This window comes from Oncorhynchus mykiss, chromosome 22 (genome assembly GCF_013265735.2).
Source record: "Oncorhynchus mykiss isolate Arlee chromosome 22, USDA_OmykA_1.1, whole genome shotgun sequence".
Taxonomy (NCBI): domain Eukaryota; kingdom Metazoa; phylum Chordata; class Actinopteri; order Salmoniformes; family Salmonidae; genus Oncorhynchus; species Oncorhynchus mykiss.
Genome location: NC_048586.1, coordinates 35,138,049 through 35,159,695, shown reverse-complemented (window position 1 = coordinate 35,159,695; position 21,647 = coordinate 35,138,049). Strand labels below are relative to the sequence as shown.

General features: G+C 43.2%; 1 pseudogene; it reads left to right on the top strand.

Annotated features, from left to right (window-relative positions):
- The window catches only part of LOC110502094, a 332,876-nt pseudogene extending 311,510 nt beyond the window's left edge, over positions 1–21,366 (top strand).
- The last annotated feature ends 281 nt before the right edge of the window (positions 21,367–21,647 follow it).

Genomic DNA, 21,647 nt, shown 5'->3' with positions numbered 1-21,647 from the left:
CTGAAAGTTTAGAGGGACGGCCAGGTCTTGGTAGATTTGCAGTGGTCTGATACTCCTTCCATTTCAATATTATCGCTTGCACAGTGCTCCTTGGGATGTTTAAAGCTTGGGAAATATTTTTGTATCCAAATCCGGCTTTAAACTTCTTCACAACAGTATCTCGGACCTGCCTGGTGTGTTCCTTGTTCTTCATGATGCTCTCTGCGATTTTAACGGACCTCTGAGACTATCACAGTGCAGGTGCATTTATACGGAGACTTGATTACACACAGGTGGATTGTATTTATCATCATTAGTCATTTAGGTCAACATTGGATCATTCAGAGATCCTCTCTGAACTTCTGGAGAGAGTTTGCTGCACTGAAAGTAAAGGGGCTGAATAATTTTGCACGCCCAATTTTTCAGTTTTTGATTTGTTAAAAAAGTTTGAAATATCCAATAAATGTCATTCCACTTCATGATTGTGTCCCACTTGTTGTTGATTCTTCACAAAAAAATACAGTTTTATATCTTTATGTTTGAAGCCTGAAATGTGGCAAAAGGTCGCAAAGTTCAAGGGGGCCGAATACTTTCGCAAGGCACTGTAAATAACATAAATGCGGTGATTGAACAATTTTAATGCTCCTGTCATGACTGGGGTAGATACAGTGCATTCCGAAAGTATTCAGACCCCTTGACTTTTTCCACATTTTATTACATTGCAGCCTTATTCTAAAATTGATTAAATCTATTTTTCCCCTCCTCAATCTACACACAATACCCCAAAAAGACAAATCAAAAACAGTTTTTTAGAATTTTGTGCAAATGTATTAAAAATGTAAATATTACATTTGCATAAGTATTCAGACCTTTACTCTGTACATTGTTGAAGCACCTTTGACAGTGATTACAGCGTTGAGTCTTTTTGGGTATGACTATAAGCTTGGCACACCTGTATTTGGTGAGTTTCTCCTATTCTTCTCTGCAGATCCTCTCAAGCTCTGTCAGGTTGGATGGGAAGCGTCGCTGCACAGTTATTTTCAGGTTTCTCCAGAGATGTTTGATCGGGTTAAAGTCCGGGCTCTGGCTGGGCCACTCAAGGACATTCAGAGACTTGTCCCGAAGCCACTCCTGTGTTGTCTTGGTTGTGTGCTTAGGGTTGTTGTTCTGTTGGAAGGTGAACTTTCGCCCAGTCTGAGGTCCTGAGCGCTCTGGAACAGGTTTTCAACAAGGATCTCTCTGTACTTTGCTCCGTTCATATTTCCCTCAATCTTGACTAGTCTCCCAGTCCCTGTCGCTGAAACACATCCCCACAGCATGAAGCTGCCACCACAATGATCCACCAAAGGGATGGAGACAGGTTTCCTCAAGGCGTGACGCTTGGCATTCAGAGAATACTGTTTCTCATGGTCTGAGAGTCCTTTAGGTGCCTTTTGACGAACTCCATGCAGGCTGCCAAGTGCCTGAGGACTGGCTTCTGTTTAGCCACTCTAACATAGAGGCCTGATTGGTGAAGTGCTGCAGAGATGGTTGTCCTTCTGGAAGGTTCTCCCATCTCCACAGAGGAACTCTGGAGCTCTGACAGAGTGACTTGGTCATCTCCCCCGATTGTTCAGTTTGGTCGGGCGGCCAGCTCTAGGAAGAGCTCTAGGTGGTTCCAAACTTCTTCCCTTTAAGAATGATGGAGGCCACTGTGTTCTTAGGGTCCTTCAATGCTTCATAAATGTTTTGGTACCCTTCACTAGATCTGTGCCTCGACACAATCCTGTCTCAACGCTCTACGGACAATTTCTTCGACAAATGGCTTGGTATTTGCTTTGACATGCATTTTCATCTGTGGGACAAAACAAATGGAAAATGAAACTGGGATCGGTGGTGATTAGAAAACAGGTGATGTCGACCGCCGAACGCCGCCCGAACAAGGAGAGGGACCAACTTCGGAAGTCGTGACAGTACCCCTCCCTTGACGCACGGCTCCAGCAGACCGCCGACACCGTCCTCGGGGACGACCCTCAGGACGAGGCGCAGGATGATCCGGGTGGAGACGGTGAAACTCCACCAGCACCGAGCATCTCTCCCCCGGACCGTACCCCTTCCACTCCATGAGGTACTGAAGGCCCCTCGCTCGACGCCTTGCGTCCATGATGGCTCGAACAGCATTCCCTCGATGTCCAGAGGGGGCAGAGGAACCTCCCGCACCTCAGATTCCTGGAGCGGACCAGCCACCACCGGCCTGACGAGAGACACATGGAACGAGGGATGAATACGGTAATCAGGGGGAGCTGTAATCTATAACAAACCTTGTTCAGTCTCTTCAGGACTTTGAATTGCCCCACAAACTGCGGGCCCAGCTTCCGGGCAGGCGGAGGGACAGGTTTCGGGTTAAGAGCCGGACCCGGTCCCTAGGCGCGAACACCGGGGCCTCAATGCGGTGGCGCTCGCCTTCTGTCGCCTGATGGCCCGTTGCAGGGGCACATGGGCAGCGTCCCATGTCTCCTCCGAGCCCCAAAATCACTCATCCACCGCAGGTGCCTCGATCTGGCTCTGATGCCACGGTGCCAGAACCGGTTGATAACCTAGGACGCATTTGAAAGGAGATAGGTTAGTGGCTGAGTGAGTTCTGGGCCATCTCTGCCCAGGGGATGAAAGCCGTCCACTCCCCCAGGCAAAAACCTACCCTCATTCTGGTTAACTCTCTCCACCTGCCCGTTACTCTCGGGATGAAAACCCGAGATGAGGCTGACCGAGACCCCCAGACGTTCCATAAACGTCCTCCAAACCCTGGACGTGAACTCGGGACCCTGATCAGGCCAGTAGTGCCAGAAGACGTGGGTGAACAGGTCCTCCGCAGTCTGTAGGGCCGTAGGGAGACCGGGCAAAGGAAGGAGACAGGAGGACTGATCCACAACGACCAGGATCGTGGTGTTTCCTTGTGACGGAGGAAGATCCGTCAAGAAATCCACCAATAGGTGTGACCACGGCAGTTGTGGAACTGGTAGGTGTTGTAATTTCCCTCGGGGCAGGTGTCTAGGTGCCTTGCACTGGGCGCACACCGAGCAGCAGGAAACATAAACACTCTCGTCCTTAGCCAGGGTAGACCACCAGTACTTCCCACTAAGACAGCGCACTGTCCGACCGATGCCAGGATGACCAGAGGAGGGTGACGTGTGGGCCCAACAGATCAAACGGTCGCGGACAGCAGACGGAACATACAGACGTTCAACTGGACACTGGGTGGGAGTGGGCTCTGTACGTAACGCCCGCTCGATGTCCGCGCCCAACTCCCACACCAATGGTGCCACCAGGCAAGAAGCCGGAAGTATGGGAGTGGGATTCGTGGACCGCTCCTCTGTGTCATACATCCGGGAAAGTGCGCCCCAGCTGACCACTGCAGTCGCACCGGTCCCCCCTTCAGCATTGAGGTAATGGGAGCCGCTACTTGACCGAAGCCCCGGATAAACCTCCGGTAGTAGTTGGCAAACCCTAAGAACCGCTGCTCCTCCTTTACCGTGGTTGGAGTTGGCCAATTACCCACGGCTGAAATGCGGTCACACTCCATCTCCACCCCTGACGTGGAAAGGCGGTACCCTAGGACAGAGACGGACTGATGGGAGGACAGTACAGGTCATGCTCCAACAGTCGACCAAGCTCCCTGCACACCTAGGGACACATTCTCGGCGCATGTAGCGGAGTATATCAGAATATCACTTACACCCTGCCCGTGCAGGTCCCTGAAAAAAAAGACTGCTGGAGCATTCATCAACCCGTACGGCATGGCGAGGTACTCATAGTGCCCAGAGGTGGTACTAAATGCCTTCTTCCACTTGTCTCCCTCCCGGATATGCACCAGATTGTAAGCGCTCCTGAGATCCAATTTTGCGAAGAAGCGCGCCCTGTGCATTGACTCTATCGCACTGGCAATGAGAGGCAGCGGGTAACTGTACCTCACCGTGATCTTATTGATACCTCGATAGTCAATACATAGGCATAAACCTCCATCCTTCTTCTTCACAAAAAATAAACTTGAGGAGGCAGGTGAAGTGGAAGGCCGAATGTATCCCTGCCCCAGGGATTCAGAGACATATGTTTCCATAGCCGCTGTATCCTCCTGTGACAGAGGATACACCTGACTCCTGGGAAGTGTTGCGTCTACCAGCAGATTTATCTCACAATCCCCCAATCGATGGGGTGGTAGTTGAGTTGCCTTCTTCTTACAGAAGAAGCTGCACCTGAATCTACTAGCGCCTTATGCTGGTAATACGGGGAAAACTATGCGGGGAAATTCTATGAACACAAACATGTGAGCAACAGGGAGCTCTGGGTGAGTCGGGTGCCTACTCACCTGGGATGATCCAACAGTGAGCCTGCTACCTCGACTTCCTGGAGAACCTCCCCAACACCGACCAGCAGTGTGTTGTCTGCGGCCACAGGTGGTGCAGGGAATGGCCCCCCCTCTGGTGCCCCTCACAGCAGCACCTCCTAGCTCCATAGGTGTCGGATCGGAGAACCTGGGGGATGTAACTGATGGACCCCGATCCGGACGTCCATGAGAGGCCAACAGGTTTTCCAGCCGGATGGATAGGTCCACCAGCTGGTCAAATGTAAGGGTGGTGTCCCTGCAGGCTAGCTCCCGACGAATGTCCTCGCGTAGACTACACCTGTAGTGGTCGATCAGGGCCCGCTCATTCCGTCCCGCGCCGGCGGCCAGAGTTTGAAAGTCCAGTGCAAAGTCTTGTGCGCTCCTCTGTCTAAGATGAAACAAGTGTTCCTACGCTGCTCTCCCTTCAGGTGGATGATTGAAAACCACCCGGATGCGGTGGGTAATCCTCAGAGTTGTCCAACGTCGCTCCTTCCCTTCCCCAGACGGCGTTGGCCCATTCAAGCGCTTTCCCAGATAGACAGGAGATGAGGGCGTTCACACTCTCGCGTCCCGAAGGAGCCGGTTGCCAGGTAGAGCTCCAGCTGGAGTAGGAACCCCTGGCACCCGGCAGCCGTCCCATCATCTTCCCTCGGGAGCGCAAGCCGAATCCCACTGGGTCCAGGTGAAGGAGGGGTGGACAGCGGTGTGGGTTGTTGTGTGAGTTGGGGTGATGATAATGGGGTTGCTGGAAAAACCCCTCTCTCCCATCGCTCCATGGTTTGCAGCACGTGATAAATGGCTGTGCCGAAACTTTGCAACATAGTCGCGTGCCGCTGGATGCGCTCCTCCACAGGTAGAGGAGGGCTGTGTGCACCTGCTGACTCCATTAGGTCGGTTGCGTTTTTCTGTCAAAAGTCTAGGTGATGCTGTTAAGGCGGAGTCAGGCTCAGGACACAGAGATGAATAATAACCGTAACTTTACTCAAAAACAATATTTCATGAAGGAGAAAAATAATGCAGTTCACAAAACGAGACAACTTGACAATAACAAACACGCATAAAACCAAGGGGGAAACCAGAGGGTTAATTAGGGAACAATGATATTGGAATGGAAACCAGGTGTGTACAATGAAGACAAAACAAATGGAAAATGAAACGTGGATCGGTGGCGACTAGAAAACCGGTGAAGTCGACCGCCAAACGCCGCCCGAACAAGGAGAGGGACCAACTTCGGCAGAAGTCGTGACAGGGATCTTATACAGACAGGTGTGTGCCTTTCCAAGTCTCATCCAATCAATTGCATTTACCACAGGTGTACTCCAGTCAAGTTGTTGACACATCTCAATTATGATCAATGGAAACAGGATGCACTTTCGAGTCTGCTCAATTTCGAGTCCCATAGCAAAGGGAATTAATACTTATGTAAATTAGGTATTTCTGTTTTTTATTTTTCATAAATGTCCAAAAACCTGTTTTCACTTTGTCATTATGGGATTATTGTTTGTAGATTTATGAGGTAATAATTAAATGTAATCCTTTTTAGAGTAAGGCTGTAACGTAACAAAATGTTGAAAAAGTCAAGGCGTCTGAATTCTTTCCGAATGCACTGCACAGTATTCAGAGACTGGTCTACGACTTTTGTGTTGAATCTTTTAGTCTGGGAAGTGAAATGTTTGCCCTTAAAACATATTTTCTCATCACCTCGTAATAAATGTGTCATCTTTCATAAAATACTTTAACTTGCAACAGTCTCTGGCCATTCTATTCACAATATCTAAGTACGCTCTTGCCCAGGGGGAATGAAGACCAGGTATTTGATAGTTTAGGAATAATATTTGAAAACATGATCTCAGTCAATTGACTTCAAGCTGTCAGTCTTTTGTATTATGACAGCAGTATTTGGCTAGTGAGCTTGACAGGTGAGTGATATATGTGATATGTGAAATGCAGTAACTTAGTCATATGTGAGTGAAGCAAAGTGAGTATCGCAGCAGTATTTTAAATTATTTGGAGAGTTGCAGGCAAGTTTTGTTCTTTCTTTGTTGACGATAAGTCTTATTTGGTGCTTGGTTCACTAGCCCAGTCAGTGCTTTGTGTTATATGTCCAATGCAGTCAAAGAGGAGTGAAAAAAAGTGATGGGATATTTGTTCTGCTGCTGGGCATACAGGCACTGACTGTTCGGTCTGTTCATTCATGCTTTGCGACTGACTGATTTTTCATAAAGTAAGAGGTTTCGCTGTGTTGAGCAGGCTTGGGGAGTATTGCTCTTAATGAGCGATGGAAGCTGAGCTTGGGAGAGCTTACTGTCAAATGTTTTTCCTCAAGTACCCCAGTTTGGTGATAAGGAGAACAGGCCTCACTGGAGGCAGTCACTGTTATCAATTAAAGGACTGGAAATATTTCAATTATATCTCTCTGACCTCCAGGGACCTTGTGTTATTAAGAATCCGCTATCCTTGGTTTTTCGGATGCTTGATACTCAGCTTTAGGAACAAGAACACACAGCCTTAAAAACATTTGAGTCGATAACCATGCACATAATTGTCAGCCAAACTTCTCTTCTCTTCTCTCCCCCTTTCTCCCACCCTCTCCTTCCTTTGTCTTCTCCTCTCTCCCTCCAGGCAAGCCAACGTGTCGGTGCCCTGTAGGGTTTACAGGTCCATTCTGTGAGAAGCGGGTGTGTGATAACCACTGTCTGAATGGTGGTACCTGTGATGTCAGCTTAGGGAACCAGCCGGTGTGCCGCTGCATGGCAGAGTATACTGGAGACCGCTGTCTTTACCGTGAGTAAATGGATCCAATTGCATATTGACTCTAGGAGTTGCCCAGTGTTTCTTGTGGTGGTCATCTATAGCTTTGTTTGTAGAGCATGGCTCTTGCAATGCCAAGATAGTGGGTTTGACTTCTGGGACCACCCATACATAAAAAATGTATGCATGCATTACTGTAGCTCGCTTTGGATAAAAGTGTCTGCTAAATGGCATCTATTGTATTGATGTCAAAATATATCTTGGGGAGGGCCACATTTATATTGCAAGAGGTATGGAGAGCCTCTGATTTGTTATGAGGGGAACAGCCCCCCCCCCCCCCCCCCCCCCCCGTCCTTCGTCACACTCTAGAAATCAGACATTTTTTCAGTTTTTCATATTTAAGGTTCCAACAACAACAAGAAAGTCTAAATGAAAAAAAAACGGGGGTGGAAAACTATTTGTTTTTACCAGAAAGGGCAATTCCTTCTTAGCTACAAATACCACGTTTTGGGCAAGAGAGTAATTATAAATGCCCCTCTAAACAGCGTCTGGGGGTTTCTGTGCTGCACTGATAAAATGTGGCGTTCTCTTATGTAGGCTTTGTCATTATAAATTGTGAGGAAAACAATTTCAACTGACACTATTAGTGCATTCCAACTGTTACTTGCCCAAGGGGTGATACGTTTTCATCTATGGATGAGATGCCATTTGTTGCAGATAATTAAGTCTCATTAAAAGCCTGTAAAATTCTAATCAAACCAGCTAAAACTATACTCCGTTTCCTCATTATGAAATGCACCTCTCTCTCTCTCCCTCTGTCTCAATATCCCTCCCTCCCTCCCTCCTTCCATCTCACTGTCTCTGTCTCTCTATCTATCTTATTCTCTCCATGTCTCTTTCTCTTTCCTCTGTTCTTTCTCTCCTCTGCAGACATCTGCCACCACTACTGTGTAAACTCCAAGGCCTGTACATTGTCCAGTAGTGGCCATGTAGAGTGTGTGTGTCCGGTCAGATACGAGGGAAACAAATGTGAGGTGGATAAGTGCCTGAGGTGCCATGGAGCACCTTGCCTCGTCAACGATGATACAGCAGATGTGGTCTGCAAGTGAGTTACAACATTACAACATTGCTTTATATTCTGTGTTGGGTAAACACCTAACACAGTAAAACCAAGTGATTACTATCTGCACACATAAATATACTCTCTTCTGTTACACTTTTTACATGTGTCAAGGCATTTCAAATGTAATTTCAGAACATAAACACTAGAACATGTTTATTTTCTGTAAGTTTTTAAACACATTAACACGTTTATTCAGCACAAGTTGTTAAGGTTTAAACACTGGGGGTGGTTTTAACTGGATGTGAAGATGTATTTGCATATTTCCCAGCATGCTTTTCGAGTGAATTTGAGAGATACAGTACGCACCCATGACTGTGTTTGATAGTGACAGAGAGATAGTTGTTACATTCAGTAGATTTTATTTTACAAGTCTTTACCAAGTGAATGTTTAAGTAGATGTTCCAGTTAAAAGTAAACCAATATACAGTGCCTTTGGAAAGTATTTAGACCTCTTGACCTTTTACACATTTTCTTAAATTGCAGCCTTATTCTAAAATGAAAAAATATATAAAAATGATTCTACTAAAAAATCCCTTTACTAAATCAACTAAAATAAACAAGAAAGCAACACAATAAAATAACAATAACGAGGAAAAATACAGCAGGTAAGGGTACAGAGTCTTGTCACACCCTGACCCGAGAGAGCCTTTCTATGTCTCTATTTTGGTTTGGTCAGGGTGTGATTTGGGTGGGCTTTCTATGTTCTGATTTTCTGTTTTCTATTTATTTGTGTTTGGTTCTCAATCAGGGACAGCTGTCTATCGGTGTCTCTGATTGGGAATCATACTTAGGCAGCCTTTTTCCGTGTTGGTTTTGTGGGTAGTTGACTTTGTTAGAGGCATTATAGCCGAAGTTAAGCTTCATGGTCGTTTCCTTGGCTACGGTTCTATAATAAAAGGAATATGTACGCTCAGCACGCTGCACTTTGGTCCACTTCTTACGACGCCGTTGACAAGTCTATGTGCGGGGTACAGGTCAGTCGAGGTAATTTGTACATGTAGGTAGGGGTAAAGTGAAGATCTAGCACCTCCCACATCTGTTCCACGCATCGAATGGGGATGGAAGCAAAGGAAAAACAAATGTGCTACCAGAGTAACAGCAGTGTAAAAACAAAGGGTGGGGAAGGGGTATCATTGGTGGCCATTTGATTAATTGTTCAGCAGTCTTATGGCTTAGGGGTAGAAGCTGTTAAGGAGCCTTTTGGACCTAGACTTGGTGCTCTGGTACAGCTTGCTGTGTGGTTGCAGAGAGAACAGTCTATGACCTGGGTGACTAGAGTCTTTGACAATTTTTTTGTACATAGTTCCTGGAAGGCAGGAAGCTTGGTCCCCGTGATGTACTGGGTCGTACACACTACCCTCTGAAGCGCCGTATGGTTGGATGCCGAGCAGTTGCCATACCAGGTGGTGATTCAACCGGTCAGGATGCTCTCAATGGTGCAGCTGTAGAACGTTTTGGACACCAAAGAACTTGAAACTCTCGACCCACTCCACTACAGCCCTGTCGATGTTAATGGGGCTTGCTCGGCCCTCCTTTTCTTGTAGTCCGCGATCAGCTACTTTGTCTTGCTCACATTGAGGGAGAGGTTGTTGTCCTGGCACCATTCTGCCAGGTTTCTGGCCTTCTCCCTATAGGCTGTCTCATCGTTGTTGGTGATCAGGCCTACCACTGTTGTGTCGTCAGCAAACTTAATGATGCTGTTGGAGTCGTGCTTGGCCACGCAGTCGTCAATGAACAGGGAGTACAGAAGGGGACCAGCGTGGCAAATGTGTTGTTGCCTACCCTTACCACCTGGGAGCGGCCAGTCCAGGATCCAGTTGCAGAGGGAGGTGTTTAGTCCTAGGGTCCTTAGCTTAGTGATGAGCTTTGAGGGCACTATAGAGTTGAATGCTGAGCTGTAGTCAATGAACAGCATTCTCACATAGGTGTTATTTTTGTCCAGGTGGGGAAGGGCCGTGTGGAGTGTGATTTGAGATTACGTTCATCTGTGGATCTTTTGGGGCGGTATCCGATTTGGAGTGGGTCTAGTGTTTCTGGGATGATTGTGTTGATGTGCGTCATGACGAGCCTTTCAAAGCACTTCATGGCTACCAACGTGAGTGCTACATGCGGTAGTCATTTAGAAAGGTTATCTTCACTTTCTTGGGCACAGGGACTATGTTGGTCTGCTTGAAACAATCTAGGTATTACAGACTTGGTCAGGGAGAGGTTGGTAATGTCATTGAAGACACTTGCCAGTTGGTCCGCACGTGCTCTGAGTACACATCCTGATAGTCTGTCTGGCCCCGCGGCTTGAGAGGATCTGCAGAAAAAAATGGGAAAACTCCCCAAATACAGGTGTGCCAAGCTTGTAGCATCATACCCAAGAAAGCTCGAGGCTGTAATCTCTGCCAATGGTGCGTCAACAAAGTACAGATTAAAGGGTCTGAATACTTATGTAAATATGATATTTCAGTTTTTATTTTTCCTAAATTAGCAAACATTTCTTAAAACCTGTTTTTGCTTTGTCATTATGAAGTAATGTGTGTAAATTGATGAGAAAAAAAACAATTTAATCAATTTTAGAACAAGGCTGTAACGTAACCAAATATGGAAAAAGTCAAGGGGTCTGAATACTTTCCAAAGGCACTGTATAATGCTTTTCATAAGACATTTAGTTTAGGCCTAATTATCGTCAACATTGTGGTCTCAAAATCCTGGCACATGGGCAACATCAGACCTCCAAGTGACAATATGCTTGTTACTGAAATTATTAGTGCTTCCTATCGGAATCTTGTCAGAGGAAGGATAGCAATCAATTGGAAAATTGTATCACCCACAACCTACACTAAGTGTGACTGCTGTGGTGAACTACTTAATAACTAGACTACCGAAACCATCTAAACTGGAACAACCATCTCAATAACAACATGTCCAACCCCTTATAGATTGCATTAGTTTTTGAAAATGTTTAGTTATGTATCTTTTCTATAGTATAAGATCCATTAATCAATCAATGTGCATGAGGAAACATATATTTTAAAACAACCTATTCTAAAAATCCGTTCGCAGAAATTAACTCGAGTAACAACACCACCCGATTGAAAAGCTTTCTTGAATCAAATGTTCAGTTGGGAAGAAATGTAGATAAGGTAACAGACATTCTTAACGCTGATCTGAATAATCTGAATAATCCTTTTTCGTGATATCCAATTGGTAGTTAGTCTTGTCCCATCTCTGCAACTCCTGTACCAACTCGGGAGAGTCGAAGATCAATAGCCACTAGTCCTTCGAAACATGACCCTGCCAAGCCGCACTGTTCACTTAACCTGGAAGCTAGCCGCACCAATGTGTCGGAGGAAATACTGTACAACTCGCGACCGAAGTCAACATGCCTGGCCTGCCACAAGGAGTCACTAGAGCGCGATGGGACAAGGACATCCTGGCAGGCCAAACCCTCCCCTAACCTGGACGATGCAGGGACAATTGTGTGCCGCCTCATGGGTTTCCCTGTCAGCTGTGGCACAGCACGGGATCGAACCCAGGTCTGTAGTGACACCTTTAGCACTGAAATGCAGTGCCTTAGATTGCTGCGCCACTCAGGAGAACCTCAAATCACATTTTATGTCTAAATTCATTCTGAACCAGTTGATGGGGAAGTAAACACTAGTGTTTAAAATCTGGACACTTGGGAGATATAGGTGTTCTACTGGTTGAAAACTGACTGGAAAAAGCTGACTATCATCAAATCAAATCAAATGTATCATGGTTAATCTTGCATTCTAAACACCTGTGTTTAAGATGAGAACACTTACTGGCAAATCTAATGTTGAAGTTTTAAACACTGACGTTTAGGTTATAAACGTGTCACGTTTCATGGTTTTACTGTGTAGAGCTAATGCTTGATGTACTGTAGTTGAATAGTCTTCCATCCAAAGATTTTACCGATGTATTTTTTTGGTTAAAGTTTTTATTTATTTTATTTAACCTTTATTTAATTAGGCAAGTCAGTTAAGAACACATTTTTATTTACAATGACGGCCTACCAAAAGGTAAAAGGTTTTGTCCAAATATGTCTCAATGGAGACGAGACTACATAAAGAGAGACCTAAGACAATAAATTGCATTTACAATTCACAGATTCAAATATTTCAATGCATTTGACAACAGAAAATAGGCCTTAATTACTACAGATAATCCATAGTCTTACATTTCCAAACAATGTAAGAAAGACATAAACCGTGGGCCAACCATCAGTGACACCAACTTTCCTCTATTTTCCTCCAGCTGTACTAATGGCAGGATAGCACCCAGCTGTAAACTATGTGATGGCTACTGTTACAACGGAGGTACCTGCCACCTGGACCCTGACACCAACCTGCCCTTCTGTCAGTAAGTACAGTAACTACTAGCAATAGCCCGGAATAACAATAGCCTAAGAATGTTCTCTATTTGTACGTTATTCTTTCTTTGTTCTTCATTACCATTCAGTTATGCCAGGAAGGCTGGCCTTTAATGGAACCAAAACTCATTACTATTTTATTCTAATGATTTGATTTTTGAAAATAAGTGGAGAGTTGTTTTTCTTTTTTTTACACAGGGCTAAGATCCTAAGTAAAGACAATGTTTGACACCAGTGGATGCAGGCCATGTCATAGCAGGAGGCAGGATGTTAGGGCTCAATAAGAGAATGAGTCACACCTGGCTGTGGGTATAGATCTTTAGAAAGCTAGCCCTCTGTGGCAGAGTAGAAGTAATAAAGCTCTGCGTGGGGTACAGCTTCAGACATTGGAAGGTAACTGAAACTACTGAAACGTTCCTGTTCAGAACATATCACACTGTTCTTTTGTCAGTGTGCTTCTTCTCGGTGGTAGGTTTCAGGAGAACAATTTTGTATTTTGATCTTCAGTGGTAAGAACAGTGTTACACACGCTATGAGCGGCAGGAACTCAATGGCAATGACTGGTAGAGGACAATAGACTGGCTCTCAGAGACCTGTGGGAATCATCCAGGAAAGAGAATGCTCTGCGCTTCTGGTGGTCCACAAATATTAATTTCAGCTCTGCTATTATCAGGTGTGGTTCAATGTTAAAGACCTCCCCACAAAGATGATTGGAAATCCATCTGAAAAGACAAACCTTGTTGCTCTATCTTTTTACTGTCCCATTGTCCATTGTAGTTACAATTAAATGTGTGGCCGTGACTGGCACGATTTCAAGGGATATAATCAATTTCTATGCAAATGATCCCATCTCGTTTTCCACACGGTTAACAGATCTAGATAATGTGGTTTATTCATTGGCTGCGAGGCATAGAGATTAGTTGCGATGATGGATATGCCTGTGTCAAGAAATCATAATGTTTGACCTTAAACTATAACAGAGTAAATGAATATCTCATCCAAGCCACCCCAGAAACTCCACAAGCAGAAATATCATTGAGATGGTAATTAGCAGAAAACTGTCTTAAAGGTCTAACGGATTTTCAAAACTGATCAGTGTTCCGTCAGTAAATATTCTACGTGTATATAAACATAAAGTGGGCATTACAACTGTTTTGATGAATTATCGAGATCAACATGTTCCTAACTAATCAGAATTTGCTTATGTCTGTATTGAAATGTTTCTGTTCATTTTGTTTATAAATACTGTAAATAAGCTTGCGAATTTATAACAACATTCTGAAAAACCTATTTTTTTTTGCCTCAATGGATGTAGCTGTCATTAGTTTAGCTAAACATAACGTTTCTACTGTAGTTTAGTTTTAGATTAATTTATTCATCATGAATGATACAAACATAAATAATATCTTAGAACAAATCTATGTAGTATTTTGTTTGTTGCCATGTTGAAAGATTTCCATCTGCCTATACAATACCTAGCCTGGTTGTTTTTATCGCTATCACTCCACCACACTGTTTTACAGCTGCACGTCAGGGTTCAAGAACCAACGTTGTGATGAGCTGGCCAACCCATGTGATTACTTCTGTCAGAATGACGGGATGTGCACTATCACTGCCCTTAACAAACCCCGCTGCAAGTAGGTCCCTTCCTACATCACTTCCTGTGGCTGTTCCAGAGGTCTCACCCTCCCACCTCTCGTCATTCAGCTCTATTTCGGCCAGTGTGATGCTTTATATGGCTGTTCCAGAGGTCTCACCCTCCCACCTCTCGTCATTCACCTCCATTTCAGTCATTGTGATGGTCTATATAACACTTTCTCACCTCTAATAGAGTATTTACTCCCTCTTCAACTCACTGCTAACTAACTGCATGTCATACAGACAACATTCAAGTGCTGTCTGATTGTGAATATAGGGGACCTGTTGTGATCAATGCATGTATGGTGATTAATGTGTTAAGAGTGTGTTAACAGCCAGAAAATGTGGACTTGCATGGCCTCTGCTGTAGCTCTGAAATAAATCCATTCACAACCATGTCAGAGTTTTTTTTTTTTTTTTTTTCTTCACCTTTTTAACCAGGTAGGCCAGTTGAGAACGAGTTCTCATTTACAACTGCGACCTGGCCAAGCTAAAGCAAAGCAGTGTGACACAAACAACAACACAGAGTTACACATGGAATAAACAATGTACAGTCAATAATACAATAGAAAAAAAGTCTATATACAGTGTGTGCAAACGGCGTGAGGAGGTAAGGCAATGAATAGGCCATAATAGCGAAGTAACTACAATTTAGCAAATTAACGCTGGAGTGATAGATGTGCAGATGATGATGTGCAGGTAGAAATACTGGTGTGCAAAAAAGTAAATGAAAGCAATATGTGGATGAGGTAGGTAGATTGGATGGGCTATTTTACAGATGGGCTGTGTACATCTGCAGCGATCGGTTAGCTGCTCAGATAGCTGATGTTTGAAGTTAGTGAGGGAGATATAAGGTGTTGGCTTTGGGAATGACCAGTGAGATATACCTGCTGGAGCGCGTGCTACTGGTGGGTGTTGTTATCGCGACCAGTGAGCTGAGATAAGGCGGAGCTTTACCTAGCAAAGACTTATAGATGACCTGGGGCCAGTGGGTCTGGCGACGAATATGTAGCGAGGGCCAGACGACGAGAGCATACAGGTCGCAGGGGTGGGTGGTATATGGGGCTTTGGTGATCAAACGGATGGCACTGTGATAGACTGCATCCAGTTTGCTGAGTAGAGTGTTGGAGGCTATTTTGTAAATTACTTCGCTGAATTTGAGGATCGATTGGATAGTCAGTTTTACGGGGGTATGTTTAAATAGATTACAAACCCTTTTACACATCCGCTCATCAGTTGCTCATCAGATCTTACCTAGTATTTTCCCTAACAATATTTTATTTGATATTTTACCCATCAGAGAGGATGATTCATTTGTAACACCCCTCCATTAAAATCATGATTGTTTGTGCTGTGACATTCTTTCCATAAGGGAATGATTCATTGTCTACATGCGTGGGATGCAATTCTTATTCCTGATCATTTGGTGTTGTGATTTCTTGGAGTGCATGTAATTTAGTGTAATTTCATTCCTTCCATCACCAACCAGTTGCAGTGGTCAGATCGCTCATGCTTTACATACACCTCAGCATCAATCACGCCCAATAAAAAATCACCTAACTAGTCATTCATCACTCCCATTGGATCCCATCCAAACAACAAACCAGATGACTCCATATTGATATACTGTTTTCTGCAGAATATTCATCCTGTTAATCTACTCACTCTGTTTTCTAACAAGCACTACTTTTAGATGTCTTCTGTACAAAAAGGGTTTCTCTAAGAAAATCTGTAAAAATGTTATCCATGGCTGAGTGTATGTTCCCATAGCACTTGTTTTATGTGTTGATTAAGGTAGAGACAGCTAAAGACTATGGTTGTTTTCTCCTCTCTGATTGGTCTGTACCAGGTGTTCAGTCAATTGGGCAGGCACACAGTGTGAAAGGCCCGCCCCCAAGAGCAGCAGATCAGACAACACCAGTGGAGGTGAGCGCAGAAGTCAAATGACTCACCCAGCGTCATACACGGCTTACAACCCATCCTCTAGTTAGCCTTATGGTTGTGGTCAGATGGATTGTCTACTGCTGTAATATATACCCCCATCTGCTTTGGCTGTTCAAGAATGCTCAGTGGATGACATTTTACATACCTTATTATCCAGAGCAACTTAGAGGAGCAACTAGGGTTAAGTGCGTTGCTCGAAGGGCACATCGGCAGATTTTTCACCAAGTTGGCTCTGAGATTTAAACCAGCAGCCTTTCAGTTACTGACCCAACGCTCTTACCCACTAGGCTACATGTTAACTCTTGCAATGAGACTGTGATAACACTAACAGCAATCCAAAATGCTAAAGCAGTTTCATTCTTTCTCTTCTCTGTTTCAGGGAGCATCGCCATCATCGTACCTCTGGTCCTGCTGGTGATCTTGATCACAACGGTGGTGGCGGGCATTTTCATCTGCAAAAGAAGACAGAGGTACACTATGTTAAGCCTAATATGTAAATATGCTTGCTGGTGTGTCCTGTGATATGTGCATACGTGTATTGCATGTGTTGTGATTTAGATTTTGTGATCACCAGACACATTTTCATATGTGCCAATAAAGTATTCAAATCAATTGAAATGTTGATGTGGCTGGTGATCTCAGGTACCAGGCCAGGTCACCCGTGATACAAGTCAGTATTCAACATCCGTGTTTGAGGATGTCTGGCAATGACATGGAGACCGACCACTAAGGGAAACCATGAGCACTGTTACCTTCAAGTAGATTTAGGTTTTGCTAGGATGTTGTGGACGGGGATGGCGGATGTACTGTATGTAAGTAAGCACCTGCATCTGAATCTGAATCCAAAGGTTGCAAATTGAAATCCAGCGATAGAAAGTTGTTCTTGTTTTAAGCCTATTCCAAACCTTAACCCTTAACCATTCAGAGTTAATGCCTAACCTTAAGATTTCAGAGATTTTTTACTAAACTTAACCCTAACCTTAAATATTCGGAGTTATTGCCTAAACTTAACCTTAAACACTTTGAAATTTGATGTTTGGAACAACTTCGAAATTTGACGTTTAAGAAACATGGATGAACGTCTAATGCTAACGTGAGACTGTGATAGCTAGTTGCAGGTACTGTACAACATACCATTAATTATCAAATGTTAATGAGTGTTAGTTGTCCTCCTCCCAGGGGGAAGAGGGTGACGAGGCAGCCCATGACGAATGGAGGGATCAACGTGGAGATAGGAAATCCTACCTACAACATGTATGAGGTCGACCATGACAACCATGCAGATGCTGGCAGCCTTTTGCGACCAAACTTTACACTGGACCCTCATAAGGTTTGTATTGGAAGACTATGTACAAAATCCACCATTCATTTTGTGCGCAATAACATTTTATGCAAAAACTAAATGCAAAAACTTTGTTTGGTTGAATATTGTAAGAGTGTATTTATTTGGGATAATATAATTTACAGAGGCAACATTGTAGTCTCATCTGTTAATCCAACAGTATGCAACCATCATCCATCCATTATTGGTATCATAGTAATGTAATCAGTAGTGTGATTTTAACAAAATTAGGCTTTAGCATCTCCTCATGTGGCATACCAAATACAATTTCTACCAGACTTTCTGTCCACGGTATGATCTGAAATAGATGTGTAGTTACATTAACAGATGGAGCACAAACCTCAGGTATGTGGAGAGAAACATTATTCAGGCGCTCTGTACCAAGGGAACATTTTATCTTCTGTTGACTCATTTTCTTCATGGGCCTCAACACGCACTAACGCCCCGAATACCAAATAAATCATAACAGCTTTACTGATCTATCTTGTTATCTAACTTGCCTGCTACCACTTCAAGCTTAATGCGTTTGCTTCTCGCCATGCCAACTTTGACATCTGGTAGTGTCAGTCCCACCTGGATCCGTTTGCATTAGAAAGGTAGAGGCTGACTGAATCACAAGTAGCTAACTCCACTATAGTGTTTCTTTATCATATCAGTGAATACTGTAGGTGCCATGGTTTTTTGTTGAATTTGAATCCTCAATCTAAGTTCTAAAACCAAATATGGATGGACAATTGTTGATCTCATTTTCTAATCATCACATGATTTTGAGTTCCTCACTGATGTTGATATATAATAGATTTTCAGTTGGATTATATCCATATACACGTGTGGTAAAGTGTACAGTATGTTGGTTGAGAACAGCTTGGCCTTGTGGCATGGTGAACATTGGCAGAACTTGTGTGTTGCAGGGCTGGTGTGTGAAGTCCAGTGACCCTCGCACCCTGGGCATACATACTGTTCCCAAGGAGGTGATACCTGGACAGGTGATTTCTCCCATCCTTCCCCTTAGTTTAGACAACCAACCTCTTACAGGGGAAGGCATGCTGTTATGCCGTTCACTATAGAAGGAACAGACGTGAGCTGTAGAACGTTTGTAAATCTCCTTTTGGAAGGAAACCTGCGGACTTGTCAATAAAAAGGAAGCTGAATGGCACTTTCAGTGCATTTTTGTGGTTTTAGATATGGTTAAATTAATCTTGAAGTATTTAAAAAGGAAAAGTATTGTTGCACTTGTAACATTTACCTCTTCTGAATGTATGCTACAACCAATTTGGAAAAAATATTGTGTTGTAAAATCTCATTGTTAATTTAATGCATATTAGGAGTAAACCCTGCGACTGCACATTTAATTATGTTGCTTGGGCTAATGTGCATGAGCTATATCCTATTCTTTCCTGCTACCTTGCAATAACAACCTTACAGTCTTAGCTGTGTTCTTCATCTTTAACCTTCTCTAACATAAACATAGAAATGCCAAAGTCGTCTGTTGTCTCTGTGTCGAGAAATAATATTGCTATACTGTGTGTATTGCAGTGCAACATATCAGAAACCTTTTTTAAAGGGATACATTGGGATTTTGGCAAAAAAAAGGCCCTTTATCTACTTCCTCAGAGTCATTTGAACTTGTGGAAACCATTTTCATCTCTGCATGCAGTTTGAAGTAAGTTGCTAACTAGCGCTAGCACAATTGCTAACTAGCTTTAGGGCAATGATTGGAAGTCTATGGGTATCTGCTAGCATGCTTGCAGATTGCAGATACCCATATGCTTCCACTCATTGCGCAATGCTAGTTAGCATTGGCTCACGGAACTACCTCTAACTTCCTTCATACTGGACACTGAAACATAAAAATGGTATCCACAAGCTCATCTGACTCTGGGGAAGTAGACAAAGGGCATATTGACAAAATCCAGAAGTATCCTTTTAAGTCACAGTAAGTTCTAATAAGTTACAGATAGTAGTGTAGGATATTGTCATCATACAGGGCACCAGATTATGTAGGCTATTTTCTTATGCATTGTTGAGAGCTGTGCGAATATGATGTGCCTGTCAAATATCTAACAGCATTTTTACTTCCTCAATGCAGCCCTTGAACTATTCCAACCCAGTGTATGCAAAGATCTACCTTGACGGACAGAACTGTCGCAAACCGGTCATCAACATAGACGAAAGGAGAGGGCTACTCCCAAAGAAACTAGAGGGGACAATTCGCGAAACCGCCGCATAGCCTGACTACACTTTCTACTCCTTTTATACGACAGTGTACAAATGTATAAAAACAAGGAAAATAAGAATTTTCTATTTCCTATCAGGCTCCTGTCCTCTCGGTTAGGTTTGTTGGTTTTTAGCATCAGCATTACCTCTTCAGTTGTGTGCGGAACACTTTGATTTAAACATTTTAGTTTCCGTTGTTTGCTTTCTGTTTGTCGAACATTCGTTATACAGCACTATTTAGTATATACTGAATGATACTGAAGTAAAGCTGCTGATTTGCAAAATAACTTAACTCCGGAAATCTGCTGTTGTAAACAAACGTCAAGATTGATACAGTACTTATTTCTGAACCTATATATGTCTGTCTCTTGTTAGGCCGAGATTTAATCAGATAAAGCGTTAACCGGCAATAGCCCACACCCACTTAGCTGATGTTTTGTTGGTGTCAGAGGTGGAACTGTGTTGAATCTGAAATCAGTGAGCAGCTTCTCTTGTGATCATTGTCACAAAGCCAAATTCATCCCATTCGTTCAGAACGAGAAAGTGTAGGCTATATAGAAATAATGACCTTCAAACGAATCATCATTAAACAAAATAATGAAGGTAGTCCATCAGCCTCACATTCCAGTGTTTGAACTTGTAAACAAGGTTGCATGGGATTTCTCTTCATTTGACTCTGCAGCCAATGGCAATGTTCGCTTTGGTGTCGATTGTGGATTTGACAGTGCTCACGCAGATTCACCTCACTGTCAAAATATCAGCTATGCAGATGTTGGCTAAAACAGATCTAATTTAATTGGGGCCTCAGTGGAACCAACAACTTGTTACTTTGGTGCAGTATAAGATCTAAAGCAGGTCTATATATATTTTTCTGAATAAATTATATATCATCTTATAAAAACAAGAACAGTTTGAGATTGGTCAAAGTTTTATTTGCCATGGTTTCCATTGTCATTGATTTCCCCAGAACAAGAACTGTTAATCTTCACAATAACATGTTATAATTTCATGGCTTCATACCTGAACAAGAAGCTTGTTTTCTGTCCTTGTGTTTGTATCGTTTGATTCAGCCAAGATGGATACAATCTAGTAGTGGCCAAGGTTAGTTTTAAGAGGATTATTTTCTGTTAACCATCTAATTCAGTTCTTTACAGTATTATATCATGTTCATGTAATAATTCCAAACATATATATTTGCTCTGCTACAAATAGAAGATATTTTACTGAGGTGACTGAAATGTATATTCCATCTACGATGTTCTGCTTGGATCACAGAAATTATTGAAACTCAACATGAATGTTATGAGAAGAGAATCACAGACATCCGTATTTTTGTAGGTCTCTTTGTTCCAACAACATATCTGTATCAACTTTACAGCATAAGGATGTGAACACGGAAAATAATTTAACACGACTCTATGGCTACAAAGTTACTTTAGATAATTATAAAGATACTTTCTGTCACTTTCAGAAAAGGGAAGACGATAGATATAACACATTTTATAATTTTGTATTTGATTTGTATGTTGTTTGGCTGCTTGTATTTTGAAGAAATGTATTAAATGTAAGTACTTTTATATCAAATGTAAATCAATATGAAATAAAGGGGGCGAATTTCCATTTCAAAATAATTCTTTGAGTTTCTGAAATCTCAGCTTGATAATGGCGCTAACATCAGACTTCAACACGATACAGCTAGTGCTTAAGCAAGACACCTGTTGGAACATTTCCCTTAACTCACATGAAGGGATTTAAGTGACAAAGCTGTCATATTTCCAGGGTTTGAGTGGTCCATGACCTAACAAGTCAATCACCAGTTGTGACATCTTATCTGTGGTATGAAACAGGCTCAAAGGACAGGGTGATTAGTGTGTGAGTGTGTGTGTGAAGGCTAAGTGCATTCATTACCTCC